Raw genomic sequence first — 20,624 nt, 5'->3', positions numbered from 1 at the left:
GGGGAGTAAGGCAATGAAAGTTATTAAAATGAACACTTGATATGTTTAGATTAAAGTGGCTTAGTACAATAAACTAGGTCTTACATGATCATGGAAATTCTGGAAATCATTGGTGAATGCCCATCATCATTTAATCTTTGCTGTGTAACTTCTCTTTTGGTTTGGTTTGATAATCAGCATTTCTTTTAGAATGGATAATGATTTCAAATTCTTGGAAAGAAATAACCTTATTTTCTAGAAGCCAGTAAGTTTTAAATGATTTAATCATTTTAGAATGTGCTCGGAGTAACCCTATAACAGGATATGGGTGTGTGGAGAGACCCAGTGAATGAGTGACTCGGTGGTAAGAAGGTCATCAAGTCAGCGGATCCTTTTAAGGAGCTCCAAGATTGGAGCGGCTTCTCATAGGCCACAAAGAGTAGATATTCTTAAAGTTGTTGCAAATTGGCTGCTAATTTTGGTGTCTACCATTGAGAAATGCCACATAATAAAAAAGTTCCTATATTTGAAAGTAACAAAAATGTTTCATGCACTCAGCCCCTACTGTCTTTCCCTCTCTCAATTATTTTCTCCTTTCTCCTCTCCCTCCTGCCTTTTTTCCCATTTATCCATATCCCTGAAGTTGAGTAGAACATACATCTAAGTAATCCTCTTGCTGTTGTACATATTCTGAGAAAGTTGTCTCTGTCTTTGCCTTGCAGAAAGATTTTTTTTTTTACTCCAGCTCTTGTGTGGAAATCAGTGGTTTTAATGTGTCCAGCGTTCATTTGTTTTTTGATGGTATTAATGGTGAGCCTTTAAACAGATATATATTTTAAAAACCTGCAAGATAATCTTGCCCAAATGTCATTTCAATGCCAATAAGACCAATGAATAGACTGAAGGCAATAGTTAATAAAACCCTGTTTTTTCACTTCTGGGATTGTACCTTGCTCAGCCTGAGGTCTTTTGCTGAAAATGAGATTGGTTGCCACAGTTTAGTTTTAGAAGATAATTTATAACAAAAATAGTTCGTGATAGTCACAGTAAGCAAGGACAGAGGAAATGTAGAGTGGGTGAGTGTGGGCAAGATGGAAATTGCACAATGGCAGAAGGTATGTAGGCAAAAAGAAGAGGGATTTCTGTCAAAAGATGCAAGAGATATTTCATTCTAGGGAATTTAATATATGAAGCAAGAAAAGATATAATTTGATTTTTCTATGTCAATGAAGTTTTTAAGTTTAGCCATAAAACAAGATTGTAAGGTTTCTGAATTGACAGAAACAAATGTCAGGAAGTTTGACAATTGAAGGCACAATTATAAAGATATCCAGAATTGAGAAATTTAGGGCTTTTGCAAAACAGCAGTAGACTCATAGACACTGAGAAGTGACTGGTGGTTTCCGTGGGGGTGGGGTTGGGATGGTTAGGTGGGGAGGTTGAGGGGGATAAGAGGGGCACAAAAATCTCAATCATAATGTATGTTGGTCACGAAGATAGTAGTACAGCATGGAGACTATACTCGGTAATTCCATAACATCTTCCTATGTTGACAGACAGTAGCTGCACTAGTGGGGGTGAGGATTTAATAATATGGGTAACTGTTGAACCACTGTGTTGTATACTTGAAACTAATATAAAACTATATATCAATGATACTTCAATTGAAAAAAAAAGGAATTTAGGACTTCTAAAAATATGGTCCAATTACAGACTTTGTGGGATGACTGCCTCAAGCTAGCATTTGTAATCACGTCTGATAGTGTGCCATCCCTACATCTTCTAAGTGTAGGGTTTGGGTTCGCTAGTGGTAAACTGCTTATAAATAGGAAAGAAAATAGATTTATAACAAATTTTCGTATGGATTTATAGTGACTTAGCTGTCACTCCGGATATAACACATTTGCTATTTACAGTATAACCATATCTTTAAAGCTATAGATAACCCTTGCAGATATGGATAGAAATGGAAAATTTCCAGTCCTTAAGTTTTGGTCTTTTCTTTGAGCATACTGTTGTACTTTGGTCTGTGTCAGACAGAGAGCTCTGAAAACATGTGGTCTGAGCAGGACCTCACTCTCCACTCCCCTCCCCAGGTGTCTGGTATCAAGCCACAAGCCCAGGGGACTGCCAATAAATAGAAATTTACTGTTACAATTGCAACTACCAGATATAAAGATCAATAGGATAAAAATCAAGTCCTACCCCAGGCTCCATTGGTAATTTTGTTTTGATGAAACCCCAGGGTCAGTAAGCAGGAATGTATGAGAGGAAAAGACTGGGGGAGAAGGAAAATTTACCTGGTTTCTTTTAAGAACAAAACAGGCACACTTGTTGAACACTGAAAAGCTCTCCTAAGCATCTTTCGTGGACTAAGTGGGAAGGAATGAGAGTGAGACTGCATTTCTCTTCAAATACACAGGTTTGTCAAACTCCTGCCTCCCACAGGTTCCCAGAAAGTGGGTACAGTGTGCTGGCTCACCCTGAACACACGGTCCATTACATTCACCCTGGTCACCAGGTCTGGGTCAGTAGAGATGCATTTCTCATCAGAGGATGATTTAAATGAATGTTCACAACTCATAGTCTGAGTTCCTTGACCTCTACTTTCAATTTTCTCTTTCTTTACCTTTCCTTTCTTTTCTTTTTGAACTGTTTAGTTCAATTTGTGTTTAGAAATAAGTGGCCTCTTTTATGAAAGGGAACAGAGGTACAGTGGTTGGTTATTCTCATTCACATTTTGCATCTAAATGTAATTTCAGTGCCTTTTTGTTTTGCTTTTAAGCAAATATAGATATTTGCATAGGAGAATCTAGTTAATTTATGGAAGTATCAGAAAAAAAATACCCTTTGGGGCTTTTAAACTACTAATTCTGCAAGAAAAGCTTGTTAGTGTTTTTAGGGTGGTTTAAAATAGAAGAAAGCAGGGACATCAGTGAAAGGTCTGTCCTTCACTTGGGAAGGACTTTAAGGCCATGACTAATTTTCAGATCCATAAACTTCTAATGTTACCTAGACCCTCCTTGAATGTGCAACAGAATTCCAGCATTCAAGTTGCTGATGCAATGGCTTACAGATCTGTGCTGAAGAATTTTTTCTTATTATGTAGAGTCTCTATGGGACATCAGAATTCTCTAGGTGGTCCTTCCCCTCCCTTTTTTAAATTATAAATTTGTCAAACTATAGGGCAGCCTTTGAAAAGGATGTCTGCATGTTGTGCTTTTCTAGTTGTGCTTGCCTTCTTTACACTTTACAATAATATTATTGTGATAATACTATCGTGTTGTTCTTTGACTTTCTTTCATTGCTGCTGGGGAAATCCATTCTTCTGTATATTCCTTTCCTAAAACTCATCTAACTCAATGTGTCTTTTGGCACAGGGCTACAGATAAGCACTTAAAAGAATAGGACTAAGTAGAAATAGTAAAAAATGTGGCTAATGATATAGTACAATAATAATAATAGCAAAATCAGGATTTCATTAAATAAAGTGTGTTATACCCCCAAATATGATATTATGCTGCTATTGAAATAATGAATATAAGTATTTTATAATGGTGAGGGAAATGTTTATTATATAAAAAGTTATTATAGCAACTAAGAAACTGTGGATAACATAACCTCAACTACTTACAAAAGTATATTCATGGAAAAAAGGCTGGGAGTTAGTACACCAAAATATACAAAGATTATTTCTGACTGTTGGGATCATTTTACCCATGAGCATGTGTATCTAACATAATCATGGACAACTGATTTATTCAGAACCTAACAGGCACACAGGACTATGCTAGGTATGTAGCTGTTACCACATTTAACCCTTGGCATACTCTATAAAACAGATACAAATTTCATTTTCCATAGAAGAAACCTATACCTCAGAAATGTTGAGCAAATTATATTAGGTCACACAGCTAGTAATAATTATTATCCCCATTTTATAAGTGAAAACACTGAGGCTCAGCAAGTTGAACTAACATGTTCAAGATCATCTTGCAAATGAGTAACAGGACAGATTTAAGCCCAGATCTTTCCGACTCCAAACATCCTGGTGTTTCTAACATATCATACTGACTCTCTAAAAACAAATAAACAATGCAACAAAAAACCACATGAAAAAGTATAATAAAGAGAAGGATATACTGTAGGAAGAAAAAAGAGTATTTTGCCACTGTATTAATGTCTCAGCTAGTTACTTGTTCTTGCTAAGTCCTTTGATAATTGTCTGTAGGTCTGTGCAATATATGTGAAAGCACAAAATAACGTTTCATAGTATCTCTCTTCAAGAATTTCAAAATCCACATAGAAAATGTTCTCTGGTGTGCCATTTAGTGAGTTTTTGTTGTTCTACCCAGTAATACTTGTTTGACACAAGTTATCCGTCAAACAGAGCTGAAAACTTTGTATCTATTTTCAATCTGCAAGTAATACATGCTCTGGATTTATATTCAGATAATTTTTTTTGATTAATGGTTTCCTGTCTGTTATTAGGCTCAGAAAATGCATATAAAAAGTGCAAACATTACTGGCGTAAATATGGTATGTCTCCAAAAACTGCTGTGGAAACTCAAAGATAGATAAGAAATAATGAGGTTTATAGATTCATTAGCATTTGAATGATGAAACATGTATATGTGTTACTCCTTTGATCAATACTGCCCTGGAGGGAAAGTACTGTATTTAATTGTCTTTCCCAGACCTTCCACCATGGACATCTGGTTGCTATGCAGTCCTGTAGCAGGACACTTCATTTCCTCAATGCTGTAGAATTCAAGTTTCTATTTCATTACCAGCAATGACATATGTTATGAAGAAATGTATGAAAAAACATGGTCAGAATGCTAGAAACATGTTCAAGAGGGCATCTCCTCGATTTTCTCAGCATTGCCCAGTCTTAACGAGCAAGCATGCTATAGGTGAACATGATATTTCATTCTAGGTAGTTGTTAAATTTGAATGATTTTATTATATACATTATTGTGATCCTATTATATGCAGCTGTGAGCTGTTTCATTAGATGAGTTCCGCTGCACTATGTATGCTTCCAGTTTGTAGATGCCTTTCATTTTGCAGTTACCCAAACCATTTGCAAACTTTGCATATGTGTACAAGGCCAAAGCAGTGTTTTATTGTGGAAAAAAATCAAGTGCATTAGAGTCAGGGAGACTTGGCATCAAGTACAGACATTATTGTTTTCTAGCTGTGATATTCAGGGGATTATTCCATTCATGTATGCCTTAGTTTCTTATCTGCGAAGTGGGGACATGAACACCTATTGCAAGTAATCTTAAAGAGAACTTAATGTGCAACATAGAAAAACTATGTACATGATTTTTTTTCTCTTTTAGCTCGTCTCAGTTATCTGTATGAACAAAATGGGCAGAGGGTACTAATATATAGTAATAATCTAATACAAGATTTGCTACAAATAGATGATTTTTTTAAACTACAAATGTCTTATATGACTTTTATAGAGGAGGGGCAGAGGTTTGCCCATGTTAAGCTTGCATTGAATTATTTGCCAAAGTGCTGGCCATTTGACAGGGAGGAGTGTGCTACAAAAGCAAACACATGGCTGATATCAAATATGCCGCAAATAAAATGTGAAGTGCATATTCTGTAAGTGGATAATTGAGAATTTCTCATATGTACTTTCTATGCTTATGACCTGGTGACACACATGAGGGATGGGGTAATGCAGGAGTTAATGGAGGGCAAATTCTAAAGTGCCCGAAACTTAGCTCGCTGTAGAGAAGGATGCCACTGTCTACCAGGTTTCTGCTTGTTAATTTCTATGGTTGCTGCTACTGGGGAAATTGTTCTCATTTGCATTGTCTTTCAGTGACCTACCTGGAGGCAAACACCTGCAGACACTTTATGTTCACAGAAGTATCACTTGGGACAGAGACCCACATCCATTCAGTGCAACCAAGTATGTTAAAATAACATTATGGGCAAATATTTCAAAGCTTAACATTTCAAACGATTGCTTCAGATACTATTTTACCCCCTCTTATTGCTCAGGAGTAATACAGGTCGCTGCCAACATAACTTCTCAGCCTCTCCTTTGCCCTGTGTGTTTTTAAATTTTCAGATAGAATTCTTACAGAGTTTTAATTGTAGGAATTCAATCACTGCATTCACTTTTTCTGAGAAGAAAAAGTCCCTGGTGAAAGAATGATTTGATTTCAGTTGAAAGTAAAGCATGAATTAAAAAAATAAAAAAAGGAAATGCATTTGGTGAATAGGTATATGTTACTTATAAATTATGCATGTGTGCATGATTACATATTAAAGAAAATCTGTTAGTCATAAAAATTGTCATTTGCATATTGTTCCATATATAAATATTTACTCTAAATACAAGTATATATGCATGTATAACAAAAAATATATATGGTCTATACTGTAATTTATAAATTTTACATTTTAAGAAACATGGTCTGGAAAGGAAAATTCTGAGTGTGTATTAGCATTTTTTTTTAAGGTATAAATTCCTTTTAAAAACTATTTCCTTAGGCTGCTTACAGCATTCTCCAAAATAATGGTTTGGAGTCAAAATGTTTCCTTTCTTGAATTAATGTTCAAAGCCTCTTTTTATTTTATTTTCAAATTTCTATTTGTATGTACTGTTTGTATGTGCTTAATATTTAGGAAGAAAGATTCAGCTGGCTTGGGGTTATAAAAATTTAAAGAAAAGCACTCCTTCCCCTCTGTATTGTCAGGATCCTGTTTGTGCAGGAGCTATAGACTTTACCTCTGGCTTAGTTACAGAGCACACCGAAGCAGAAAATTCCAGCCATATGTAAAGAAGCTAGGCTAAGAATTTTGTAGTGATCGCAACTTGAACCTGTTAGGCACAAATGCAGTAGACCTGCCGTTGGTGATTACTATTACTTTGAATGGTTGAAACAATGAAAAAAATCTGCCTTAAAGATTTTTTTCCCTTCGGCAGCTATACTTAACAGTTCACGTATTTAGGTTTTAGCTTTTCTCTTGGAGCTTTCTCAATGACGGAAATAAAAAAAATAAAATTTTAAGTAATTTATATCATGTTGACATTCGCTAATTAGTCATCTTCTTTCGTTTCAAGAAGCATCAGGTCCATCCTGTACCAACAGTGATAGTAGGTTGAGTTCTTGTGTATATTGATGGGGAAACTGAGACATGGAGAGGAAATATTTTGCTACATGTATGTACAGAGACAGGCTGTGGTCATAAATATATCCTACTTAATGAAACTGAGAGTCACATTATAATGCAACTAACAGATGACCTCCCATCACCAGCAAGTCTATCATATCCCTGGCCGAGACACCTTCATTCGTGATGTTAACCTATTTATTGCTGCAGAATACTTATCATCCTGCTTATTCATGTCTTTTCTCGTCAACTAGACTGCAATTTCATGAGGATTTACATTTTCCTATTACTTTCCAAATCTATTCAGTTCAACATTTTATTTTTGGTAAGGATCAAGGATTATTTGCTACTTGGTTGAAAAACATTCTTTTGGGTATTAGAGTACAAATAGAATGATTTACTTTATGGAGTTAAAATATTTAAAGAAATGAGAGGAATGCAGTATAGATGTTGAAATAAGTGAGACTTTTTAGAAATAACTGCTGGATTTTATTGATTTGATTTATATATCTCAGGACTAAGTATCACTTATTGTGGCTTTCAATAGTGGTCACTTTCTATTTTCCTCTAGAAAGCCAACAGATGTCTCTCGGGCCCACACAGAAGAATCTGCCTTTTCTTCACCAGCACAACCCAAGATTTACTCATCTCACAGGCTCTTACTATCCAGTGGGGTAAGTTGAGGCATTTCTGCTCGTCAGATCAGGTAAAATGAACCCTTGCTTTAGGAAAAGAATAGTTTGGCTTGGTTTGGATCAGAATTATCCATACTGGAGCACTGTAATAAGCACATGTTGAACATATTCGCTCTTATTTTCATTTCACTTGTATAGAATAATCCAGCAAGAGAGAGGTTGGGGTAAGCAATTGGAAATGTACGGAACGGCCAGGAAAAGATTCACCCACCCGCCCATTAGAATTTGAGACCAGCTCAACTTGTCCCAAATTCGTAGGGAGACATGGTCCCACTCTCTGATGAAATTAGCGTGAATTCTGATAATCTAAAACCAAAGACGAGGCAACCCTGCGGAGAGTGTATTCTGAGAAAGGGGGCAGAGAAGGAGGAACACGTACCTGCACCGCCTCCCCTCCCACAGCCCATTGGCGTATTGTGGAATTAGAAGTTGCCAGGGTGAATTTCTCCCCAAGCGGTTCTCTCTTCCCAGGTTTTTTCCATGAAGAAACCTCACACAAATCTGAAAATATGAATAGACTAATTGCCAGTGCCCTAATTTGCAAGTCCCATTCGGTGTCCCTTTCCACCCTTCCGGCCCACCCCCTCCACCCCTTCCTACATGTCAGCAAGAGAAGAGGGAGCCGAGTGGGTGGTGGTGGGGGGACAGGGAGCCTCGTCACAAAATAAGTCAAGGGAGAAATGAAGTACTAATTAAGAAAGCCGGGGTGTTATGCAAATGGCTCAGGCACCGAAGGCAGCCTAATGAATGTGCCCGCAGTGGATGGGGCGCCTTCGCCGCGCCGACAGCTGGCTCCCAGGAAGGTCAGGCGCAGGCGGGCGCGCGGGAGCATAATCCTTCAGATTGGCAGCTCTGCCCCCTGGTCACCGTTTGATTATCTCCCAAATTGCTGTATTTCACAGAGATAATGATTTTTTATGGTCACAGATTTGAAGACAACTGCTGTATCCTCGGGGTTGTCGTTCTGCAAGGAGACGCGGCTGCTTCCTTCAGAAGAGAGAGAGGGGGAGAGGGTTTCTTCTCCTTTTCTCTCCCTCGCAACTTACTTCCCAGAATGTTTTATTATCTTAATGGCAACGGTATATATTAGTAAGGGAAACACCCCCCGTTGAGATTAATCCCAATCCTTTCCCGGTTCCTTAGCCGGTGCCCGGGTCTGGCAGTCTCTTATTCTGGTCTCTCTCATACTCAGGAGAAGGACGTGGTCCTCTCTGCAAAAACCTGAAGTCTGTATCTCAAAGGAAGACAGGAAGATTCACCTGGTGGCTCTCAGAATGAGTGCGTGGGGGAGAGGGCAGGGGTTCCCCACGTGACATGATTTAGGGCCCAGCCTCTGAGAGTTGAGGCCGGTGCTGTGCCAAGCCTGCAGGTCACCTCCCCAGACCCCAGCTGCAGCTTGCCCAGGATGGAGAGTGAGACTGTGCCTGTCTTTTGAGTTCTTTTCAAAGCCTTCCAAAAGGAAACTTTGGGCTGGGGCTCCCAAGGAGGATTTTCATGTAATTCTAGTGTAAAAGCAATCAGGAAAAAAAAGTTTCACTATATGATTACTCCCCTCGGAGACTGGTTTATTTAGCATTATTTGTATGATTACTTGTGAGCTCAGGGCTTGCACGAACAGAATGATTTTTCTTTAAGAGAGCGACCACTGAAGCTTTGGTATGAACCTGATTTGCTGTTGGTACTGGGACATGACTGTAGTCATTTGAACCCGGTTTCTGCAAGGGTGCCCTTTTGACCTTACCACATGGAGCATCAAGGTTTTGCAACTGGAAGAACTGCATCTTGAAAACCATTGGTGTTTCAGTTTGGCCTTAATTATTTCAACATTTGCTGGCATTTTAATATTTATGAAGAAAAGCACTGCCTGGGATTCATAGTTTAAATCACGTTTCTCATCTTAATTGAAGAAAAAGGTAAATAGTGTAAATGAGGCCCACGTGGCTTGAGGTCTTGCTGGTGCTTATCTAGAAAACATGAATTCAAAGGTGGCTTAAGTATACCGTTTCCTATCAAATATTAATTCCCTCATATTTTTCATTGTTTCTACTGTATTTAGTCAATTAGCACTGATTTATTTTAAAATATACAAGTTATCTATATGTGGGTTTCTGTGTGTTTATCTACAAAACTTTCAGAATAAAAGAAAAGGAAGGCTCTATCATTTATTTTCCCATGTCTGTGGCTAAAAAAAGATGTAAAACTCAGTGCTTCTGCAGGCCAATTACCCACACATCAGTAGGTCCTAGCCTTTTTTTTTTTTTTTTAACCTGAAAGGCTTCTCTCTGTATCCGGGTGAGTTTACATTGAGAAATAAGTTACTAGTCTCACTACAGAGATAAGATGCTTCCCTGGCATTCTGGTGCATGTTCATATTATGAGTTGCAAAGGCTGATTTTTTTTTTTTAGACTTTACATCATACTTTGAATATTTCAATGATTCCTACCAGGTATTGATCTAGGAGTAAAGAAAAAAATGCATAGCAAGGTAAGGGGGTGGGGTAAAGGGGTTGAGATTACTGTTTTAGATGCAGTGGTCAGGCCTCTTGAGCAGCTGATATTTATCTGAGAGACAGAAAACCATGTGCAAGTAAAGGGGAAGGGTGTCCAGGCAGAAGAAACATCAAGTTCAAAGGCTTTGAGGTGAGATCATGCATAGCCTGTTTGAGAAACAGCAAGGAGAGAGGTGTGTTTGGAATGGCATGTACAAGAGGTAAAGGGTAGGTGATGAGAACTGAGCATGGGATTGGAGTCAAGTCATATGTAAGTTTTACAGATACGGGAAGGAGCACAGATTCTAAGTGGAATGGACAGACTCAAACAATCATCTGCAAGTGGACTTTGAGGATTTCCATTGTTCATAATTATATGAACACTGAAGTGAACATCCTTGTGTATAAACTTTTGCATATTTGTTTATTCATTCATTCATTCATTATAAATATTATTGAGTGTGTACTCTGTGTCAGCTGCTATGCTACACACTAGGGATCCAATTGTGGAGAGATCAGTCTTTTCTTACATGTAGCTTATAGTATATGGGGTATATGGTAACATATATTTATACTCAGGATATATTTTAATTATTTCATAAGGAAATAGTCTTGTAAATGGAATTGGTCTATCAAGAAGATTGCACATTTCAAGTCATACACACATGAATTATATTTTTAAAATAAATATCCATACTGCCCTTCAGAAAAGTTACCAGTGCATACACTGACTACTAGTGGATGAAAGTCACTATTTCCTCTCCTCTGCAGAGAAGCTCCCAAAAGGGAGCATTAATAAGAAAAAAAAAACTTGCTTCTTTTTCTTTTCAATTTTTATTTCTCTAATTATTAATGTAGTTGAATAAATTAAATTTACATTTTTAATTTTCATTGTCTTACCAAATTCAAAAGTACTTCCATTTGTTGCATTTCTCAATGCAAAGGCTAGATATTACTTATATTTTAGCCATAATAACAACTAACTACAAGCACAAAACTAACATTTACAAGGCCTTTTAAGTGCCCCCACAGTGCTAAGCTCTTACACACATCATTTCATCTAATCCTCACCGAACCCTATTGTTTTCATTTCAGCCCATTAGACTGTAAGCTCTTTGAGGCAAGGACCATATTGTTTAAAAATAAATATCCATGCTACCCTCCAGAAAAGTTACCAATGCATACACTGACTACCAATATTTATTTTGCTCACCACTATTTGCCTCTGAGTCTGGCACAGGAACTGACTTTGATAAGTAGTCATATACATTTTTCACATATTATATATATAAATGAAAAGTTGAGGCATAGCAACTTTCAATAGCAAATCCCCATAGCTCATAAGTAGTGGAGCTGGGGTTTGATCCTGACTAGTCTTATTTCAGAAGCTGTGCTCGTAGCCTAGGTGATTTCAGTTATTTATTAACAAAATTATCTGGAACCAACCAAAAGGTGTGCACATCACTATTCCCCCAGATGTGATGAATTGAGCTGATGTGTTCTATGTGGTCATGTACTTACAGATGGTTAAATTTTAGGAAGGAGTCAGAAAGAGAAAAGTGTTTGTTTATGACTGGGGTGTGTGTGTGTGTGTGTGTGTGTGTGTGTGTGTGTGTGTGTGTGTATGCATGTGCTCATGCATGTTTTATGACTTAGAAAGAATGTTAAGCTAGAAGGACACACTGTCTGAGGTCCGCTGAGCGCAGTGCCTCCGTAGACATAGACCTGTCTCAGATTCCCACTGGCGCTTGCTGAGTTAGGAGAGGCTGGTTGGAGTTTTGTGTCAGGTATACATTCAGACGGCACTGTTTCCCCAGTTCTGGCCACTGCCTCTTCTCCATGTATCAGGAAGACTGCCCTCATCCCCTGCCCATTATGGACATGTCCTACTTTGTATGGAGTACAGGTTTCCTTCTCAAGTGTCAAGTAAAGGTAAAGTCCAAAGTTGTCTATTAATGTGAATAGGCTAAAAGAGGTGGTATCTCAGAGATATAGGCAATACCATATCATAGCGTTAAGTAAAAAAAAAGCTGTTTATTTTAGATTGTATTATTTTCCCCAGATGTTTCAAAATTCAAGTGGTATTAAAGGGTATACACTGAAAGGGCTCCCCCACCCCACTCCTCTAAACACTCAGGTTCTCTCCCGAGGCAATCAACAATATCAGTTTCTCACATCTTTCCAGAGATAGTTCATACATAAGTAAGAAAATATGTATATGCTATCTGTATGACATATGTGTATATATATATATATATATGTGTGTGTAGATGGTATCTTTCCTACATATTTAAAAAATATAAATTATATATTATTCTGTACCTTGCTTTTTTTGGTTAGAAAGGCAGCATAGTGTACTTTTCTTTTAAAAGCAAAGACCAAAGCTAGACTAGCGGAGTTCAGATTTCAGCTATGCCAAATATTAGCTACTTGGTCTAAACAAGTTTGTTAACCTCTCTGGGCCTCAGTTTCTTCATCTGCAAAGTGGAAATATAATAGTATCTTAAAGGGTTACTGTGGATTATTCAGTATGTATGTAAAGCACTAAGCATGGTTTCTGTGATGTCATACTCATTCAATGGATTATCATCAATTCTAATCAATTCATAATATAATTCATAATCATCCAGTTGCTAGCTGTTCTGACTGCTCTTGTGATCATTATTTTTTTGACCTTGTATCTCATTCCCATTTTAGTCCGTAAAGGTTTTAAGTACCTTCATGGTATTGCAGTGTATGATTGTTCCTTAATAGATTTAGCCATTCCATATTTAGTACTTCCATCAATATTTTGCCATTGCAAGGAATGCCATAATGAAAGACTTTTCACTGATAATTCTAGACATATGGAGCATATCTGTAGCATAAATTCCTCAGAGTGGAATTGCTGGGTCCCATGGTGTATTCATTTATAATTATTTAAGATCTTGCTTAACTCGCTCCTTAGGATTTACTGAGGCTCCCACCAGCAATATACAAAAGTGCTGGTTCACATAAACTCACCACCTTCTTGATAGGTGAAAATGGTGTTTGTGCAGTTTAAATGTGCCTTCCTTTGATTAGGAATGAGTTTGAGGAAATGTCTATGAGCCATTTGTGTTTCTTTTTTTGGTTGAACTCTCTGTTAATGTATTTTTGGCCATTTTTTTCTATTGGGTTGTTGGTATACTTATTGTTTATTTATATAAGGCTCTTACGTTATAGAGAGTGTGTTTTACAACTATTTTAGCCAATGAGTAATTTTTTTTCTTTTGCCTTGTGCAAGTTTGTGCCATGTACAAAGTCTTATATTTTTGTATCATTGAATTATGTCATCTTTTCTTTTATTGGTTTGATGTTTTGTCTTCTAAGGAAGAGTTTAAATGAATTGTAGTTGAAGTCTGTAGATTGGTAAGGTTCTGGTTTGACTTTGTATCTGACTCTTTTCCCTATTTGAATTTAAGTTGTTTGAGGGCAAGCTTTGTGTGAATTAACTCATATGAGTTTCTTTATATGAATTAATCCATTTAATCTCCATAACATTCCCAAGTCAGTACAACTACTATTCTCATTTTACAGAGGAGTGCCATCTGCTCAGAGAGGTTGAATCATTTTCTTAATATTGCACAGCCACCAAGTTAAGTTGCCTGGCACATGTGCTAGCCTGTGTAGGCAGCACAGCCAATACAAGGTAATGGATTTTTCTATAGAACAGGTTCAACTGTCACAGTCTGTGACCAAAGAATGCCAACCAAGCCTCTCCATAATCACCATCTCCCATCCAGGAGTGGATGTCAAATCCACCCCAACATAGATGAACCATCCTGGGCAGGATATTTGCAAAATTATGTATTTTCTTTTTTTCCAAATCACATGTAAAGAAGTTTAAAGCTGAGCAGATTGAACAATGTTTCTCTTTCTCATTCAGTGCCATAACAAATGGGAATGTCTTCCCTTCCCCTCCCCATCCCAAGTAATGTTTGCTTGCCAGGCTTTCTAGACTTATCTGTGGAACTGAGCATAAGCCTTTAAGTCAAGCAGAAATCTGATGATGACCTAGAACTAGACAGCAGTGGGCTTAGACATGGGCAGCACCAATAAGTATGAGACACCATGAGTCTTTAAGGTCTCTGTACTGCCCCTTTTGGAAATGCACAAGAAGACCTGGGTGCCACATTTGATTGGCACCATCTGTGCAGACTGAGAAACCTCAAAGAGTCTTCAAAGAGGCAGCATGTTACCCTGCCTTCTGGAATGGGTTTCTGGTTTACAAATGACTAGTTAGGCAACATCATTCCAAGTGAATATTCATACTAAACAAAACTAAATCTGCTACCTTTGTACCTCTTCATATAATAAATGTATCTTGAAAATTCATCTCTGTGACAACCTCTGTGTTCCTATTTGAAGGAACATCATTAGCCACCTCATCCAGGGTTGGCTATGTGGTTTTTTGTTTTTTTTTTAACCTCAGCCTCATTTCTCATTATTTTGATGTGATTAATTCTAACTACAAGAATTAAAATGGGATCATTCTGCCTTCTTTTGATCACAGACTTGATTTTTCTGTGTGTAAGTATCCACTGTACTATGCAAGCATTTCTGATAAAAATATAGGAAATGCTTTATTCAACATATATTTAGTGTGAAACTGCCACTTGCCAAGAAATCTGAACCCTGGAACTCCAGCACTGCCTTTGGCAGGCATCAAACAGAACTTACAGCTTATTACCATCATGAGATATTAGGAGGAGCTAGAAGAGGGATGGAAGAGCATGAGGTAGAAATAAGAATCATGTTTTTTATAATTATGCTGCAAAATGTGGAGTTGAATTGAAGATTGATCTTTCACATAGAAGTACATCTCTATTATTTTAAGGGTTTTTCACCAATTTGTGATGTACTTTTCAAAACAGCTTTATTGAGAACTAGTTTACATACATACAATTCACCCATTTAAAGGATCCAATTCAGTGGTTTTTAGTGTATCTGCAGATATGTGCAACCATCACCACAGTCAATTTTAGAACATCTTAATCACTTTTAAAAGAAGCCCCATACACTATCTGCCCCCCTGCCCTGCTAACCCCCTCCTCCCAGTCCTAGGCAATCACTAACCTCCTTTCTGTTTGTATAGCTTTCCCTGTTCTAGATATTTCGTATGAATGGGATTATATATGAGCTCTTTTGTAACTAGCCTATTTCATGTAGTAAGGTTTTCAATGTTCATATATATTGTAGCATGTGTCAGTACTTCATTTCTTATTATGTCCAAATAATATTTCACTGTATGGATATGCCATATTCATTTATCCTTTCATCAGCTATTGGACATCTGGGTTGTTCCTATCTTTGGACTATTGTGAATAATGCTACTATAAATATTCATGTGTGAGTTTCTGAGTGGATATATGGCTTAATTTCTCTTTAGCTCTATATCCAGGGGTAGAGTTGCTGGGTCATATGATAACTCTATGTTTAATCTTTGGAGAAACTGCCAGACTTTCCTCCAAAGTGGCCTCACCATTTGACATTTCCATCAGCAGTGAATGAGGGTTCCAACTTCTCTACATCCTCCGCAACGGTTGTTATTATCTGGCTTTTTGATTCTAGCCAACCTAGTGGCTGGGAAATGGTATGACATTGTAGTTTTGATTTGCTTTTCTCTGATTTTGAGCATCATTTCATGTGCTTATTGGTCATTTGTATGTCTAACTTTGGAGAAATGTCTATTCACATTCTTTGTTGATTTTGTAACTGGATTGTCTTAATATTATTGTGAAAGTTTTTTATATATTCTGGATACAAGTCCCTTATTGGATATGTGATTTGCAAATACTTCCCCCCATTTGGTGGGTTTTCTTTTCACTTGGTGGGGCTTTTAAATTTTGATGAAGTCCAATTTACCTTTTTATTAATTCTTTTGCTGTTCATGCTTCTGAAGTCATGTCTAAGAATCCTTTGCCAAATCCAAGGTCATGACAATTTACCCCTATATTTTCTTCTAAGATTTTATAATTCTAACTCTTATTTTAAATCTTTGATCCATTTTCAGTTCATTGTTGTATATGGTATGAAGTAAGGGTACAAATTAATTTTTCACTTGGCTATCCAACACCATTTGTTAAAAAGGCTATTATGCCCCATTGCTTGATCCTGGAAACTTTGTGGAAAAATAATTGATAATAGATGTATGGATTTATCTCTGGACTTTTCATTATATCCCATTGATCTTTATGTCTATCCTTGTGCCAGTACCACACTGTCTTGATTACTGTTGCTTTATAGTATAGCTTTGAAATCAAGAAGTGTGAGTCCTCCTCCTTTGTTCTTCTTTTTGAGATTGTTTTTGCTTCTTCGGGTCCCTTGCAAGTTCAGATGAATTTTAAATCAGGTTGTTCAATTCTGCAAATAAATCAGATGGGATTTTGATAGGGATTGTGTTGAATCCACAAATCAATTTGGGGAATATTACATTTTTAACAATGTTAAGACTTTTGACGTATGAACATGGGTTATTTTATGTGATGTACTTTTAAAAAGTATTCATTCATTGAACAGATATTTACTGAGCAACTACTACAGTGTGCCATGTATGCAGGATATGCCATGTCAGGCCTGCTTTTATGCAGGATCTTTGCATCCTTTCCTCTGGATACCAGGCCCTGAACATTCCCTGGCTTCCTTCAGATGTTTCCTCAAATGTATCTTCTCAGTGAGACCCTCCCTGGCCATATACCCCATCCTTCATATGCACCACCTTTCTCCCCTTTCTACATTATTTTACTTCTTAACAATTATCATTATTTATTATATTTTCTTATTTTTTAAATTTTTTCTGTGTCCTAATACTGCAACAAAAAACAAAATGAAAAAATTCTTGCTTTCATGGATCTTACATTCTAGAAGAAATAAAATAATTAGAAAAAAAAATGTGAAATGTATAGAATGATAGTAATAAATACTGTGTGAAAACTGAAGTTGAGAGTAGGCAGGACTCTGTTAGGATTGTAGTGATGGTTGCAGTTTTAAACAAGATAGCCAAAGGCCAAGAGTGAGTCGGGGACCTAGGTGGATATCTAGGGAAAAAGCATCTGAGGCAGAAGGAACTGTGTGTGCAAAGGCCTGGAGGTGGGAGCAGACTTGAACTCTTGGAGGAGTAGTTGGGAAACCAGAGTGGCTATAGGCCAGTGAGACTAAACTAAGAGACAAGGGGTGGAGCAGGCCATTAGGTCCTTGCAGGTCATTTTAAGTGGAATTCAATATTCAAGGAGATTGAGAATTGTATCTAAAGGGACAGTATGTATTTGAGGGACTGCGCTCCCAAGTATTGATGATAAGGATAAAGGAAGAGAAAGCAAAAGTGAGGTAATTATATGGTCAGATCTTCAACTCCACAGCAGTGTTCTATCAACTGTCTGGACATTTTAACTAACTGCATAATTGCCTCAATTATCAACTGTGCATTAATAGACATCAGTCATATAAATTAATGCTATAGAATATCTTAACATGCTAGCTTCCTCCCTCCTTCTTCTGGCTTCAAAGAACCTTAGTTGGTTTACCTCTCAGGCCTATTGTAAGACCCACTGTTGGTGTTTGGTGGGGAATACTTCCAATATCCTTGGACCATCATAATATAATTTACTGTAGCAATTTACATCACTATGTTGTGTGTGGGGGCCTTAATGAAAGAGGCACATTTTAAATATATTAAATATTAATAAATAAAATAGCCAACTGAACCAAGTACATTTTTGACTGGTTAGAATCTCTAGCCTGAAGTTCCTCTGATCTGGTGATAAAAGGGGTTGTTTTGAACAATTCCATGGCACTTTCATAAGTTCAGATGTCCCTAGGACAAGGACAATTCAAATTGTGCATAAACAATAGAGAATGGCAGAGCCTGTGGCTGAACTGGAGAATGTATGCCTCACCTACAGGCTGTTAAATTCAAATTTTTAAAAACTGCTGCACTGGCTACAAAAGAAGTCTGTCAGCCTTGAATGCTACACAAGGTTGGCACTGTGCTGAAGTCATTACGTGAATTATCTCATTAACTCATAATGAATTATATGAGGTAGGCCCTCTCCTATCATCCTCATTTTCTTGCCGAGAAAACTAAAGCCTCAGCAAAAAGTAAGTTACTATTAAGAAGTAGAGTCAGAATGTAGCGACAGGCACTCTGTTTTCATAATCTGTGATCTGAAGCACAGTAACATGCACACTATATACAGCAGGTAAGCAACCAACTACTTTCCCTCCTATGGATTACAAAGCAGGTAGCATTTGACAGCAATAGAAGAGCACTGTCCTTAGATATAATTGCAGACCATGTAATTAAAAATTTTCTTGTAGCCCCATTTAAAAGTGTAAAAAGAAACAGATGAAATTAATTTCAATAATGTGTATTATTTAATGCTATAGATCCAAAATATTATTACAATAAGTACAATGTAAAGAACTACTAATGAGATATCTTGCATTCTGTATCTTGGGAACGGGGTCTATTTTACACTGACATCACATTTCCATTATGAGTAGCCACATTTCATGTGTTTCATAGCTGCCACTGGATTATGGCTACTGTATTGGATAGTAAAGATTCAGATGATTGGCTGAATTTTTCACAGTGAATTTTTCCTTTGCGTCATCTGCAGCTATAATCCAAACTTGGTTTCCTTGCAGGCTAAGCAGGAACTCCACCAGGGCAATAATTACAGGGAGGAGTTGCCAGCAGGTGCTTTACTTCAGATCTCATTAAGAAGTGTGTGTGGACCTCTCAGCACAAAGGGTTTGAGATCCTGTGAATTTATGGCCTAAGTTATATGGGGTTTACACATATGTACTGATGTTACCTAAAATATCCCTTCCTACAACGTTCTCTTTATGAACCAGTTTGGTGGGTGGAATATTTATATGCTTTTGCTGTGAACATAGAACATTATAAAGGAACTATGCTTTGTGTTGCTAACTTAAATGGATTTGGAAAGCAAAGTGGAAAAACTATAACTTCATGATAAACGTTACCACCTCCCTATAATGCGTTAATATATTTTATAGTTAAAATGGAATGGAACATTGAGGCACTTATGCAGAATATATAAAAGCACAGCCAGTGAAAGAGACCAAAAGTTACATTGGAGCTTATTAATTTGTGAAAAAACAAAGTATTCTCAGACAGCTGCAACATCAACTCCAGTGAAAAATATTCTCACATGTCATCAACTTCCACCCCATAATCCTGCAAGGATAAAATTAAACAAAACAATCTCCTCTATTACTAAAGTCTAAATCTTCAGGGGAATGTCCTACCTTATAATTTAAGTTACTAAACTATAGGCATAATTGTGCAGCCACATGTCTCTTTGTGTCTGTGCTGTATAATTACATACAGATGGACCTAGTGTTACACAATACCTACTCCTTAAAAAGTTGAGTGTAAATTTAATATTAAAAATCCTTTAAATGTACTACTAAATAGCTTGCTATTTCAAGGTTCTTTTATAATAAGATTAATCACCCCCTCATTCCTTTCTTTGGCAAAGTAAAGTTTTAATATAGGATTTTTGTAGTTTTTAAAAATAGTGTTTCAAAAGTGTGGAGAAGAGAGAAGAAAAGAACTGTTACTGTATGTAGATCACCTAGTATGCCACCCCTGCCCCGGGTCATACTCCATCTACCTATGCAAAGATGTCACTCATTCTCTTTTTTTTACCTGTTTCCTGGATATCCATAGTAACATACAATAATACTTTAAATTATCCAGTCTAAAGAAAGAGGTACCTCTCATGACCCCTTTAGCTTTCACTTACCACCCCTTTGCTCCCCTAGACAGCAAAATGCCTTGAAATGGTTATCTACCTGTCTCCAGGTCCTTTCCTTAGAGCTGGTGAGGTCTATGCTTGGTGAGTTTGTCAAAACCCCTCTAAGATGATTATCATTAGTTCTCTATAAAAAGAGTAGGAATAAAATGATCAAAAGTATCTCCCATAGCAAGGAAAACAGGCACACACATGCCTTCAGACATTCTTCTCCTTCACCAAAAATACCTTATTCGTGACTGAATTAGTTTGCTGGGGCTGTCAAAATGAAGTGGATGGCTTGGAAGCAGAATTTATTGACTCACAGTTCTGGAGGCTTGAAGTCCCAAATCAGCGTGTTGGCAGATCCATGTTCCTTCGAAGGAGCTTGGGAAGGATCTGCTCCACGCCTTTCTCCTGATCACTGGCAGCCTCACACGTTCCTTGCCTTGTAGCTGTCTTCCCCCTGTGTCTCTTCATTTGTCTGTGTCTAAATTTCCACTTTTTATAAGGAAGACCAATCATACTGAATTAGG

At 37.3% G+C, this 20,624-nt stretch overlaps 1 long non-coding RNA gene across 1 annotated transcript in view; it reads left to right on the top strand.

The window, feature by feature from the left end:
• Positions 1–20,624, top strand: part of LOC130681220 (uncharacterized) — a 324,375-nt gene that overhangs the window by 216,365 nt on the left and 87,386 nt on the right. The window contains exon 2 of the long non-coding RNA XR_008994302.1: positions 7,694–7,796. This is a non-coding gene — a long non-coding RNA (uncharacterized LOC130681220). The remainder of the gene's footprint in view (positions 1–7,693; positions 7,797–20,624) is intronic.

This window comes from Manis pentadactyla, chromosome 16 (genome assembly GCF_030020395.1).
Source record: "Manis pentadactyla isolate mManPen7 chromosome 16, mManPen7.hap1, whole genome shotgun sequence".
NCBI lineage: Eukaryota > Metazoa > Chordata > Mammalia > Pholidota > Manidae > Manis > Manis pentadactyla.
Note: the sequence above shows the minus strand (reverse complement) of the source record. Positions and strands in the feature narration are given on the sequence as shown.